A 13,183-nucleotide genomic window follows, 5' to 3' on the forward strand; every position below is an offset into this window, starting at 1 on the left:
GCTTTCTGTGCTGGTTGCTTTGACTGACGACAATTAGCGGTGATGTTGATGGCAAAAGCCTAATTTCTTCAACGTTTAGTCTAACACAAGAATGGTGAGTTGGTGTTAAAGGTTCCCTTGCGTGCACCACTGCTGTTTGTCTGCGTAGTACACAAAACTCAAAGGGAGAAGTGTTTGGTTGAGGCGTTGTTGTGCGCCATATTTCATTAACCTCCGAGAGGATTGAGCATTGTCATTGCCTCACATGGCACATCGCATCGTGGCAGAAGTATTAGACTTGAATTGGATTATTGGGCTGTACGTGCCCAAACCGCAATGGGATTATGAGGCACGCCGTAGTGGCGGACTCCGGATTAATTTTGGCACCGTCGTGTTCTTTAACGTGTCCCAAAATCTAAGTGCACGTGCGCTTTTTATTTCGCCCCGTGGAAATGCGGCTGCCGCGGCTGGGATCAAATCCGCGACCTCGAGCAATGCCATAGCTGCAAAGCTACCGCGGCGGCACAAAAGTGTTGATTTGACGTGTGACCGCTTCCATAGTGTCGCCTGGGCCCTGCGGTGCGCTTTAATTAATGTGGCTCTGCCTCTGGTCGCCCTGCATAGTTTGTACGCTTGACAAATTTGCATGGTGTTTATTTTTCAGAAATAGAAGTACTGTACCGTACCTTGAACTTAAGTTTATTCAGTTTCCCCGCAACCGCTGTCGTGGCTATAGCAGTAGCGTTTCCTTGCCTTCTCACGTCACCTTTTCCTCTCCCTCCTCCCCATTCCCGCCCTTGTATGGGAACTGCCAGTCTCCGTCCTCCCGTCTACAGTTCTGTCTACGCAACCTACGTCCCCTCGCACTAGTACGTTAGTAGAAAGGTAAGTGCTGCAGTTTCTGCAATGCTTTTGAGGGGGGTCACGCTTAATTACAGCTGTCAAGGGGCTAATGTGACGACGCCCAGGGAGCTGCAGAGGGCATTGTGCACATTCGCCGGGGTGGGGTCCAAACGAATTTCTCTCGTCGCCTTAACTCTCTGCTGCGCTCCTGTCATGTATACATACGCTCTGAACCAACCCCCGACGCGGTGTGCCAGGCAGCAGCAGCAGCAGCGGGAAAGTCGAAGGGCGAGGCAAAGAAAGCTTCGCTTTGATAAGAAGATATCTTTTTGTTAGGTTTAGTTCATCATCATTTATTGAACTCTTAAACTTGCAAATGCTATTTTGCTGAAGGAGGGAATGCATATGCAAGATCTAACAAGCAATATGAACACCAACTGAAGGCAAAGGGCACAATTGTAAAACAAACATCTTTCCGATACTTCGAATGGGGAGAACCCTCGCTGCCTCAATATGTGTTAATCAACAGCGCTGCACAAATAGGAATTATCAGACAACTTATGTACTCTACAGGTAGCTGCTTCTATACATGTATAAATGTCGAGATACATGAATGCTCATACTACATCATGCACGCAGCAGAAAGAAAACCTTTTTCAAGAGTTGTCGCTTCTGGCAGAAATGAATGAGCGGTAAGCAGCAGAAACATTATCATGGGGCATTGTGTAATATCGGCTATGAAACAATAAGAAAGTACCTATATCAGCAAAACCTTGTAGAGAGAGCGTCCTTTACAGCAGACACTGCCTTGCCCGATGTGAAAGGAAATAATAAAAGGGCACCCGTCGTGGACGCTTAGTGGCTATGGCGTCGCGCTGCTAAGCACGGTGTCGCGGTATGGGACCCCGACCGCCGCGGCTACACTTCAGGGGGGGGGGGTGCAAACTGCAAAAGCACCCATGCACTGTGCATTGTGTGCACATCAAAAAACCCCAGGTTGTCAAAATTAATCTAAAGCCTCTTACTACATTACGTGCCTTATAATCAGATCGTGGTTCTCGCATGTAAAACCCCTGAATTGAAATTAATTTTCATTGAAGAATAAGACGAGCTGCACTGTTTTGTGAAGGTCCCAAACGTTTTGTCAGGTTAATTGAATGAGAATTTCTATTATGGATGCATATTCGAGCTCTGAGCTAATTAAAATTGTGTAAGCGAAGAGAACCTAATGTAGATCTGGCAGTCTGTTAAGTATCGCATGACAAACAAGTGAGATGAACACCCAAATAATTATAAAAGGAACAGTGTTTATACACTAGCCTTAGAGAGCTTTTCCTGGTAGCAAAGGAGTTGCGTGCTTGCTTGTCGAAGTTTTTATACTTAAGCCATATAGTGCACCATGAACTTAGTTTGTCCAGGTTGCGCTGTAAAGTACAGTCACGTGGCAACTTACCTTTACATCACACAATAATTGAAAAAGCCATGTGCGTTACATGATATGCCATAGCACCATGAACTTAATTTGTATATATCACACATATATCGATAAACTGATGCAGAGTAGATGAAATGTAATCGGGGGGATCATTCATATATAGGCAAAAGAATAAGCGCTATTGTCCGAAGAGCTCCTCAATGCACTGGAACATGACAGGATGCTCTGCTGCCGCATACAGTGTGTTAAAGATGGCTTCAAAGAAACGCTGCTGTTAGTGGATCACAGAGGAATAAGTTACCATTGCTTTGATTTCAAAAATGAAGCGTTTCTGCTGTACCTTGCTGAAGGCTTTTTAACACAATAAACATGTAGCGTGTATGCGTCTACAATAGAATGTGTGCTATAATGTAGTTCAGGGAAAATATTGAATTTCACACTACAAATTACATTCTTCGTTCAGCAATCACACACATATCATTTGCGGCTTCCTTCAAGGGCGGACATGGACTTCAGCGTTGGTGCTTGCCAGTGCGTTTGGTGCAAGAATATGGCTATAGGAGCAGGCACCGCTTATGTGCATTCACGAGCGATATACGCGCGTTATTTCTTCAGAGGATGACGCTGAGCTCGGGTAGTGCGAGGATCTCGCTGCGCTGACAGGACGATCTTGCTGCAGCCGGATGCTGCACATGCGGTGAGGGTGGCTATACGGGCTCGTTGATGGGCCATCTTGTAATTTGCTGTTGCATAGGCAGAACGACGCAGGCATAGAAGGCACATGAGTCAATACACAGCGCTGTACAGCCAGCTGCGAACAGCTGTTGTTTACGTACGCCGTGCCTCTTCGCACTGAACTCCAGGAACCGCCGTTGTGCACTCCAAAACAAAATTTAAACTTGAAAACGTTTTAAATCACAAAACACGCGTATTATTTGCTCCTAATAAAGATAGATCAATAATATTATAACACACACGTTTTTTTTCATTACATTAAGATAATTACGCGGCGTGTACCACAGCGTGTATAAGCAACCCTCGGCGTCGCACCAGTCGCATTGTTGAATGGCAAGCATGTGAAATGAGCCCTCTGCACCGATTTATTTCGCTCCACTCGCAGCATGTGAAATAGGCTTGACGCAAACGCAGCGGCGTATTCATACTCGCTTTCAACACGCGCTGCGATAGAGCAAAAAAAAAAAAAAATCGGTGTGCAGCTTAAAAGCTGCACACCGCCACCTCCGAATATTACCCCCTGAAGGAGCCGAACAGGCTTCGAAACGTCGGCCTAGTCCAATTCACTTATTTGGTTGGGAGTCACTCAAAGTCCTAATAAATTTCCCAACCAGACAGGTAATTCTGTCGAAATGTTTAGCTTCAAACTGTGATGACTTTTGCTTTTCACAATATACAGAATGTTCATTACAGCGGACTACGTGTGGACCGGCTCCAGTGAGTACACGGGCGGACAGTTTTCTTTCGGTCCAACAGGCAAAGTTCCTGTCACCACATTAGACGTAAGCTTGAAAACAGAAGTTTCGATATGGCGCGGCGCGCGGTACTCTGCTTTATAGATTACGAAAAAAAGAAAATCACCGACAATTACGATACTCCCTAATACGAAATTTCAGCGCAGCTTTATACGCGTTTTCATTTCGCGATATATTGGCTGGCGCGGACAATGTCTGTCTCGTGCGGCGATATACAGGGTATTGTTGCGTTTCGCCTGCGACACGTGGTTTTGCCGGCGCGACTGCGGCGGGGCGGCAGACATTTTGGCCCGATCGTCGTCGCCGCAACACTCATCGCCAGGTGTTTCCAGGCGCGACTGCGGCGATGCGACCGCCTAGGGATCATCCTCTCATTCCAGTTATTGGGCCCGAAACAGGCGATGCCAAAGCAGGGATCTCGTTCCAGTCATTGTGCCCGAAACAGGCGATGCCAAAGCAGGGATCTCATTCCAGTTATTGGGCCCGAAACAGGCGATGCCAAAGCAGGGATCTCGTTCCAGTCATTGTGCCCGAAACAGGCGATGCCAAAGCAGGGACCATCCTCTCATTACAGTCATTGTGTCCGACCGGCAGCGCCACGACAGGGTGCTACGAGATCGTGCTCGACATGGTGCTACGGCATCGCTACGACAGTGTGCGTCACCATTAGCCCATTGTACATTCACGTGCTCGTCTTTTGAGGGGTTCCTTCTTGCCCTCAACTGCGAGAGTATAAAAACAGCTGCCCCCGGACGCCAAAGGGAGGGCTCCGATTTCTTCTGTTGAGTGAAGTGCTCTCCCGTCTCTCTACTACGGTCAAACCTGACCGCCAACTCTTTGCGATGTTAAAATAAACAAGTTGTTTCGTTGTTACCAGTCGACTCATGCTTTGCCGGGACCTTCGGATGCTTCCAGTTGTACCCCAGGCCGCCAGGCCAACGCTACCCTTGGGGCTTGCGACCCAGGTACAACCACGGGCGTCAGCGCCGAGTTCCCAACAGATCGTACCAGCGGTCCGATCCCAAACATCTGGTTGGCAGCGGTGAGATCGCCTACGACTTCAAACAACTGTCTGCCAGCGGTGAGATCGCGACAACGGAGGCCAGCAGCAAAGAGATGCAGTTGACTGTATGCTGAGCAGCTCAACGACGATCCGGGAGCAGTGCAACGAGCCCTGTGTGACGACTGGTTGCCTGCAGCGGAACGACTGCGCGGAATTCCTGCCTGCGAGGTTTGGTGAGTGCGGGACTTTCTTCTTCTGAGCTTTGCCAGGCTTTTGTTAGTGTCAGAAACAGAGCTGGTAATTGTGGTTGTCGTTGCTGCCGGGTTAGTTTGCGGCAAGACAATAGTAAGCAGTAGAGAAAGCAGCATTCAGAGCAGCCATGGATTTGAAGTCGTTGCGCAAACCGAAATTGTTGGAGCTTGCAAGAGAGTTGGGTCTGGATGTCTCAGACAAACTAAGAAAACCTGAACTGCTAAAGGCTATTCTTGAGTTAGAGGCTGAGGATGACGAGCTGTCGGAATGCCTTGAGACTATTGAGGAGAGGTCAAAAAGACAGGAGCGCGAACTTAAAGAGCAAAAAGAAAAAGAAGAGCGTGAACGTAAAGAACAGAAAGAAAAAGAAGAGCGTGAACGTAAAGAACAGAAAGAAAAAGAAGAGCGTGAACGTAAAGAACAGAAAGAGCGAGAGCAACAAGAGAAAAAAGAAGAGCGCGAACACGCTTTGGAAATGAAGCGTCTCGAGGTAGAGATGGAACGCGCTCGTAATGGAAGTCAGGCACACGGTGCAGGAGAACGCGTATTGTTCAAAATGACGGACCTGATGCGGCCGTTTAAGCTTGGAGAGGACATTGGTTTGTTCCTGGTTAACTTTGAGCGAACGTGCGAGAAGCAGGGGTTCTCTCGGGAAACGTGGCCACAGCGCTTGCTCACTTTGTTACCCGGCGAGGCGGCCGACGTAGTCGCTCGCTTGGATAGAGAGGAGGCAGAGGATTTCGACACAGTGAAATCGAGTCTTCTAAAAAAGTACCGGCTGTCTGCGGAGGCGTTCCGTCGGAAGTTTCGGGAAAATGAGAAAGGCAGAAGTGAGTCATATACAGAGTTTGCGTATAGGCTTATGTCGAACATGCAGGAGTGGCTCAAAGAAGAGAAAGCGTTTGGTGACCACGATAAAGTTCTGCAGTGCTTCGGGCTAGAACAGTTTTATAGTCGGTTACCGGAGAACGTGCGATACTGGGTCTTGGATAGGCCAGACGTTTGTACGGTGGCTAAAGCCGCTGAGCTAGCCGAGGAGTTTGTGACGCGTCGGGCTCGCGGAGCTAAGGACGGTCAAAAGGGTGAATTTGGCTCGAAGTTTGAGAGGCCGAAGTTCACACCCATGAGAGCAAAGGGGAACACGCGTAGTGCGGATGCGAGTGGAAGCAGTGCGACCGAACCTAAGGAGACGGCGGCAGCCGAAGCCGAACGCAGAAAGCGGTTCGAGATGAGGCGTGCGGGCGTTTGTTATACGTGCCAGAAGCCGGGTCACTTTTCGGCGCAGTGTCCGGAAACAACACCAAAAGTTGTGTTTTTTTCAATAAGCAGCACTGACGAGAACATGAAGCTTCTCGAGCCTTACATGCGAGACCTCCTCGTGAACGGGAAAGAGTGCCGAGTGCTTCGCGATTCCGCAGCTACGATGGATGTAGTTCACCCATCTTACGTAGAACCCCATATGTTCACGGGCGAGTGCGCATGGATCAAGCAAGCCGTGGAAGCTCATAGCGTGTGTCTGCCGGTAGCAAAAGTGCTTATTGAAGGACCTTTCGGAGCGCTTGAGACAGAGGCGGCAGTGTCATCTATGCTGCCACCCCAGTACCCGTACCTATTTTCAAACAGGTCCGATCACCTCCTGCGCGAGAAGGGGCTTTTGTTTGGTGAAGCTAGTGTTCAGGCCTTAACCAGGTCGAAGGTTCGGGAGCTCGCTGCAAAGGCGGTAGTTGCGGGGCCGACGTTATCAAACAACGAAAAAGGGTCAGAGGCGCCGCAAGCTGATATTCAGAGCACGCCCGAACAGAATAAAATTGAGTCTGTAGCGTTGAAGGCGCCAGATACTGGAGAGGAAAATCCCGATTCGGGAAAGTTAGAAGAGCTATCTACTGATTTGCTCATCGCGCCTACGTCAGACGGACTTGATAGGTTGCTAAAAGTCAGCCGGACGGCTTTGATAGCCGAGCAAAAAAAGGATGGCAGCCTGGAAAACGTGCGCTGCAATGTCAAAGAAGGGATCGCCAGGAAAACTGCGCGTTTTGTGGAAAGAGGTGGAGTCCTGTACCGGAAGTATCTAGACCGCAGAGGAGTGGAGTTCGATCAGCTGGTCGTGCCTCAATGCTATCGTCAGGATCTGTTGCGCTTGTCACATGGGGGTTCGTGGTCCGGACACCTAGGAGTTAAGAAAACTAAGGACCGTCTCTTGCAAGAGTACTATTGGTCAGGGTGTTTTCGGGACGCAGACCATTTCGTGAGGACATGTGACACTTGTCAGCGGGTGGGCAAACCAGGGGACAAATCGAGGGCGCCGTTGAAATTGGTACCTATCATTACGGAGCCTTTTAGACGGCTCGTTATTGATACTGTGGGACCTCTGCCGGTAACAGCCACGGGGTACAGACACATTTTGACTGTGATCTGCCCAGCGACAAAGTTCCCTGAAGCAGTGCCGCTTAAAGAACTCAGCTCAGTTGAGATAGTTAATGCACTACTGTCCATATTTGCGCGAGTTGGTTTCCCTGCGGAAATCCAATCAGATCAGGGCACAGTGTTTACTAGCGCTTTGACGACAACTTTTCTCGAAAGGTGTGGGGTAAAGCTGTTACACAGCTCAGTGTACCACCCACAGTCGAATTCCGTTGAGAAGCTCCACTCCGTCATGAAGCGCGTGTTGAGAGCGTTGTGTTTTGAACATCGAACTGACTGGGAGCTGTGTCTGCCTGGGGTGATGTTTGCTTTAAGGACCGCGCCGCATGCGGCTACGGGGTTTTCGCCAGCTGAACTGGTGTACGGTCGCTCGCTTCGATCTCCGCTTCGCATGCTTCGAGAATCGTGGGAAGGTAGGGGCGACGACCCAGTCGTGGTGGAGTACGTGCTTAAGCTCCTCGAACGCTTAAGAAGGGCACAGGAGTTGTCAGGTGAAGCAATGACAAAGGCCCAGCAGAGGGCCAAGGTTTATTATGATCGGACAGCCAGGGCCCGTCGTTTTGAGGTTGGCGATGAGGTCATGATATTGCGCACATCGCTAAACAACAAACTAGACGTGCAGTGGGAGGGCCCAGCACGAATTGTTCAGAAACTGTCGGACGTTAACTACGTGGTAAGTCTGCCAGGAAAGCGGAAAGCACAGCAAGTTTACCACTGTAATCTGCTCAAACCTTATAGACAACGGGAAGCAGTGGTGTGCATGATGATAAACGTTCCTGAAGAGCTTCCAGTCGAGCTTCCGGGACTAGGCTCAGTGACGAACAGGGAAGACACCGGTCAAGTCATTAGTGACCTTATCAGTAAAGCACCGCTGTCGCCCGAGCAGAAAACCGAACTACACCAGCTATTACAAGAGTTTCAAGGTCTGTTCTCTGAGAGGCCTGGTAGGACTTCGGTACTTACTCATGATATAGAACTTACCTCCACAGAGCCAGTACGATCCAAGGCGTATCGGGTGTCACCCCGCCAGAGCGATATTATGGAGGCTGAGGTAAAGAAAATGCTACAGCTCGGTGTTATTGAGGCAGGTGAGAGTGATTATACCTCCCCTTTGATTTTAGTTGAGGTACCGGGCAAGGAACCTCGTCCTTGCGTCGACTACCGCAGGCTTAATTCCATCACTAAGGATCAAATTTATCCGATCCCTAACATCGAGGAGCGCCTTGAGAAAGTTAGTAGCGCTCAGTTTATTTCCACCCTAGATCTTGTCAGGGGTTATTGGCAGGTTCCACTTACAGAAGAGGCTAGTAGGTATGCGGCGTTCATTTCACCAATGGGAACATTCCGTCCTAAAGTGTTGAGTTTTGGTTTGAAGAACGCGCCATACTGTTTTTCAAGTCTCATGGATAAAGTGTTGCGGGGACAGCAAGAATTCGCTTTACCGTATCTAGACGACGTAGCGATATTCTCCGCATCCTGGTCTGAGCATATGGCACACTTGCGGGCAGTGCTAACCCGCCTGCGCGAAGCGGGCTTGACAGTCAAGGCTCCTAAGTGCCAGATAGCACAGGCCGAGGTTGTCTACCTCGGTCACGTGATTGGTCAGGGTCGTCGCCGCCCCTCTGAAATAAAAGTGGCCGCTGTGCGAGACTTTCCGCAACCGCGCACCAAGACCGATATTCGGTCGTTCTTGGGTGTCGCCGGCTACTATCAGAGGTACATCCCTAGGTACTCTGATATCGCGGCTCCCCTGACGGATGCTCTAAGAAAAACAGAGCCTCAAACAGTCGTCTGGGACGAGACAAAGGAAAGAGCTTTTAGCGCCCTAAAGAGTGCCCTAACAAGCCAGCCTGTGCTACGATCGCCAGACTATACAAAAGGGTTCGTTGTTCAGTGCGATGCTAGTGAGCGAGGCATGGGCGTTGTACTGTGCCAACGGGAAAATGGAGAAGTAGAACACCCCGTCCTGTATGCTAGTCGTAAGCTGACCAGTCGTGAGCAGGCGTATAGCGCCACCGAGAAAGAGTGTGCATGTCTCGTGTGGGCCGTTCAGAAATTGTCCTGCTATCTAGCCGGCTCGAGGTTTATCATTGAGACGGATCACTGCCCTCTCCAATGGCTGCAGACCATCTCTCCCAAAAATGGCCGCCTCCTGCGCTGGAGCCTCGCTTTACAACAATATTCCTTTGAGGTGCGTTACAAAAAGGGGAGTCTCAACGGTAACGCCGATGGCTTAAGTCGAAGCCCCTAACGTAGGAATCAGCCTCAAAATTGTTTGTTACTGATGTTTTTCTTCCTGAGGCAGGATTTTTTTTTTAACATATTGCTTTTGTTTAGTGTTTCAAAGTGATGATATGCTTTCTAGTGCAATTTTTCAATTTGTGGACGCGTTCTGAGTGATGCTAGACTACTGTAAGGAACTAGGCAGTGGTATAAAAAGGGGAAAGAGCCTGGCAGGGCTTAGTGAGGGTTGTGCCGTGCTTGCTGACTGAGCGGTTGAGTTTCAGCGTAGTTCTAACGCTTGCCGGGAACGAGAACAAAAATGTGAACTCTCCCGAAGTCACTTTGCAGTGTCCCGTGCGAACCTGAACGAGAGAACGAGGCCTTCTCTGTGCGCTGCGCTCAAGAAACGTCGAGGGACGCCCGACTTCGGTTATGAGCATCATCGAGCGACATCCCTCCGGACAGCGGATGCAGTCCCCTGTCCATCGGGATCTCCTTCCCCCGGCGGGGCGGTCTGTTGCGTTTCGCCTGCGACACGTGGTTTTGCCGGCGCGACTGCGGCGGGGCGGCAGACATTTTGGCCCGATCGTCGTCGCCGCAACACTCATCGCCAGGTGTTTCCAGGCGCGACTGCGGCGATGCGACCGCCTAGGGATCATCCTCTCATTCCAGTTATTGGGCCCGAAACAGGCGATGCCAAAGCAGGGATCTCGTTCCAGTCATTGTGCCCGAAACAGGCGATGCCAAAGCAGGGATCTCATTCCAGTTATTGGGCCCGAAACAGGCGATGCCAAAGCAGGGATCTCGTTCCAGTCATTGTGCCCGAAACAGGCGATGCCAAAGCAGGGACCATCCTCTCATTACAGTCATTGTGTCCGACCGGCAGCGCCACGACAGGGTGCTACGAGATCGTGCTCGACATGGTGCTACGGCATCGCTACGACAGTGTGCGTCACCATTAGCCCATTGTACATTCACGTGCTCGTCTTTTGAGGGGTTCCTTCTTGCCCTCAACTGCGAGAGTATAAAAACAGCTGCCCCCGGACGCCAAAGGGAGGGCTCCGATTTCTTCTGTTGAGTGAAGTGCTCTCCCGTCTCTCTACTACGGTCAAACCTGACCGCCAACTCTTTGCGATGTTAAAATAAACAAGTTGTTTCGTTGTTACCAGTCGACTCATGCTTTGCCGGGACCTTCGGATGCTTCCAGTTGTACCCCAGGCCGCCAGGCCAACGCTACCCTTGGGGCTTGCGACCCAGGTACAACCACGGGCGTCAGCGCCGAGTTCCCAACAGATCGTACCAGCGGTCCGATCCGAAACAGTATGTTATTTTTTTAGTTGCACCATTTTTTTTGAAAGATTGCCTGTAGCAGATAGCACAATTCTAATCCTTGAGATCTGAATTACTCGACGAGGCGGCCATTACTTCTGCGAGAAATGAAAATGTTCAATAGAATAATTAACGTAATTACACTAATTAACTTTTAATTATGACTTTACGCCACATATTTCAGTCTACGAATTATAGCCGCTGAGTTCGCAAGGCGTATCCACTTGGAACGAATTCTCTGTACAGCACCAGTTCCGAGATATTAATTTTTAAAGTGTCCGTCGAAATGCATCGGCGTTCCAGTTACTTTCGTGCTTCAATGCGTAAAACAGCGGTGTCTTAAAAAGACCGCTGTAACGATAAATAGCTTGCACGTCAGTGACAGCTGTGCAGTGTTTCTGCTTTTGACAGCGGATGATGCAATTGTGGCACCTAAAACAGCCATGTGGTAGGATGGAAAAGGCGCGGCTGCTGGGAGTAATAAAGGGACGAGCCCCCTTTACTGCAGTAATCTTATCTGTGTGCTCGAGGGGCGCGGGGAAGTGAAGGTTGGCGGATGCGGTGCGAGAGTGAACAAGGCTCGAAAGAAGAACGTACCCCTGCGTCCTCGTAATTTCATTGTGTAATCACGACTTATCGTAGATATGTTCATGAAAACCACCTTGGTCGAACTCGCACAGACTTTTCAATACCAATAGAACACTGACTTCAATTACTTCTAAATGTCGTGTCACTTCTGACTGACGATTTCATTTTCAGGCTGTTTATGAATGAGAGCTGCACTATACTACTTGTTTCCCGGCAGGAGGAAACAGAGCACATATTTCGTATTTTGAAAAAAAAAAAAAATTAGGGCCACTGTTAAGTGATATGCACCGAAAATTTGCACTGTGTAGATTGCTTATGTTCTCTGAAAACAGTAACATACTGGCCGCTTTATCCCAATTTTTATGCGTTATACACGGAATTTGGTTGTTTTCCACCGGTATCCTCGCTCAAATATGCGGGGCACGGTGTTTATGTTTATTTGACGTCTGAAATAATGTTCCGACAGACGAGTGATCCATGTTTATTTTGTGTAGGTTCATTGGAGCCTTTGTAGAAAGTTACTAATTGCACCGTTACAGGGTGTCGTACTGCCGCTAATCTAGATGTTTCCTAGACTCCTAAAACGCACGAGATACGGACATGAAATTCCGTGCAGATAGGAAAATTTTAGGCGCAGTGCGTTGCGAAACTTTCACTTTCCGGCTTTAAATGCACGTGCCACAGAAAATTACTAAACCCTCAAGTTTTTTTTTCGTTTGTTTTCGTGAAACACCTTCAGTCACGAATTACGATCGACTGTCCATAAATGTGTAAAATTTACATAATTTTATCCCAAGGTGCTGGAGACTCCATATACAAAGCAAGTCAAGGTGAAAGAATGTGCATTTTAGTGACCCATAATAATTACATAGTAGTTAAATATTCATTTATTGTACAGTCAGTCATGCTACGTTTCTTCATTAAATATGTTGAATCACCCGCTCGAATTACATTCACAGGTTAAATATTGGGCACAAGCATTACATCAAGGGAAGAAATAATCTTTCGTGATTACTGCTGAAACGCCCCACTTCATATGTCTTGTCGAAGACGGTGGTGTTTCCATGAAAGCGGTCGTGTGAAGCTATAAATTTCACTCATAAGTGAAATGAGTGAACTTTAGAACGGTAGAATGTTCGCTTTACTCAAAGTTTAATGTCCATTGTCTATTCCTTGCAACCACTGCACAGTAATGGCAAAAGTAAGTCGCGTTCATAAACGTCTACGCCGTGACTGAAGGGGATATTACCAGATTCGTAGTTTGTCCGGTGTCCTCGGTGGGCTTAGCAATATATCTTGTTTATGTCTATGGAAAATTAGGGGCATGTTATGAATAAGGTATGGGCAATGTTCCAAATCGGTGGGCTAAATGTGCATTTTCCAGTATAGAATACATATGCAAGTGGTCCATAGCGTTATTAGTCTTTTTTACGAGCGGTGTAAGACTTAGACGGCTGCGCTGGCATATATACAACAGCAATTGAGGTCAAAATTTGCGAACATAAGGGGAACAATACGCCAAGTTTATGTGCGATGGTAAATACGTGTTGATCAAATACAGCGTTAAAAAAATTGTAAGCGAGTGTTCGAAAGTATCACGCTACTGCTATTAGCTAGGTT

The 13,183-nt window shown here is 48.6% G+C and overlaps 1 protein-coding gene across 3 annotated transcripts in view; it reads left to right on the forward strand.

The window, feature by feature from the left end:
• Positions 1-13,183, forward strand: part of Ae2 (anion exchange protein Ae2) — a 335,868-nt gene that overhangs the window by 120,387 nt on the left and 202,298 nt on the right. The window contains exon 1 of one of the 3 annotated variants that reach the window (XM_075676770.1): positions 846-864. The exons of the other annotated variants lie outside the window; for them this stretch is intronic. The gene's annotated coding sequence lies outside the window, so the exon portion shown is untranslated. Of the gene's footprint in view, positions 1-845; positions 865-13,183 lie in introns of those variants that run through there. 3 annotated transcript variants of the gene reach the window in all.

Source organism: Dermacentor variabilis, unplaced genomic scaffold (genome assembly GCF_050947875.1).
Source record: "Dermacentor variabilis isolate Ectoservices unplaced genomic scaffold, ASM5094787v1 scaffold_12, whole genome shotgun sequence".
In the NCBI taxonomy this organism is placed as follows: Eukaryota; Metazoa; Arthropoda; class Arachnida; order Ixodida; family Ixodidae; genus Dermacentor; species Dermacentor variabilis.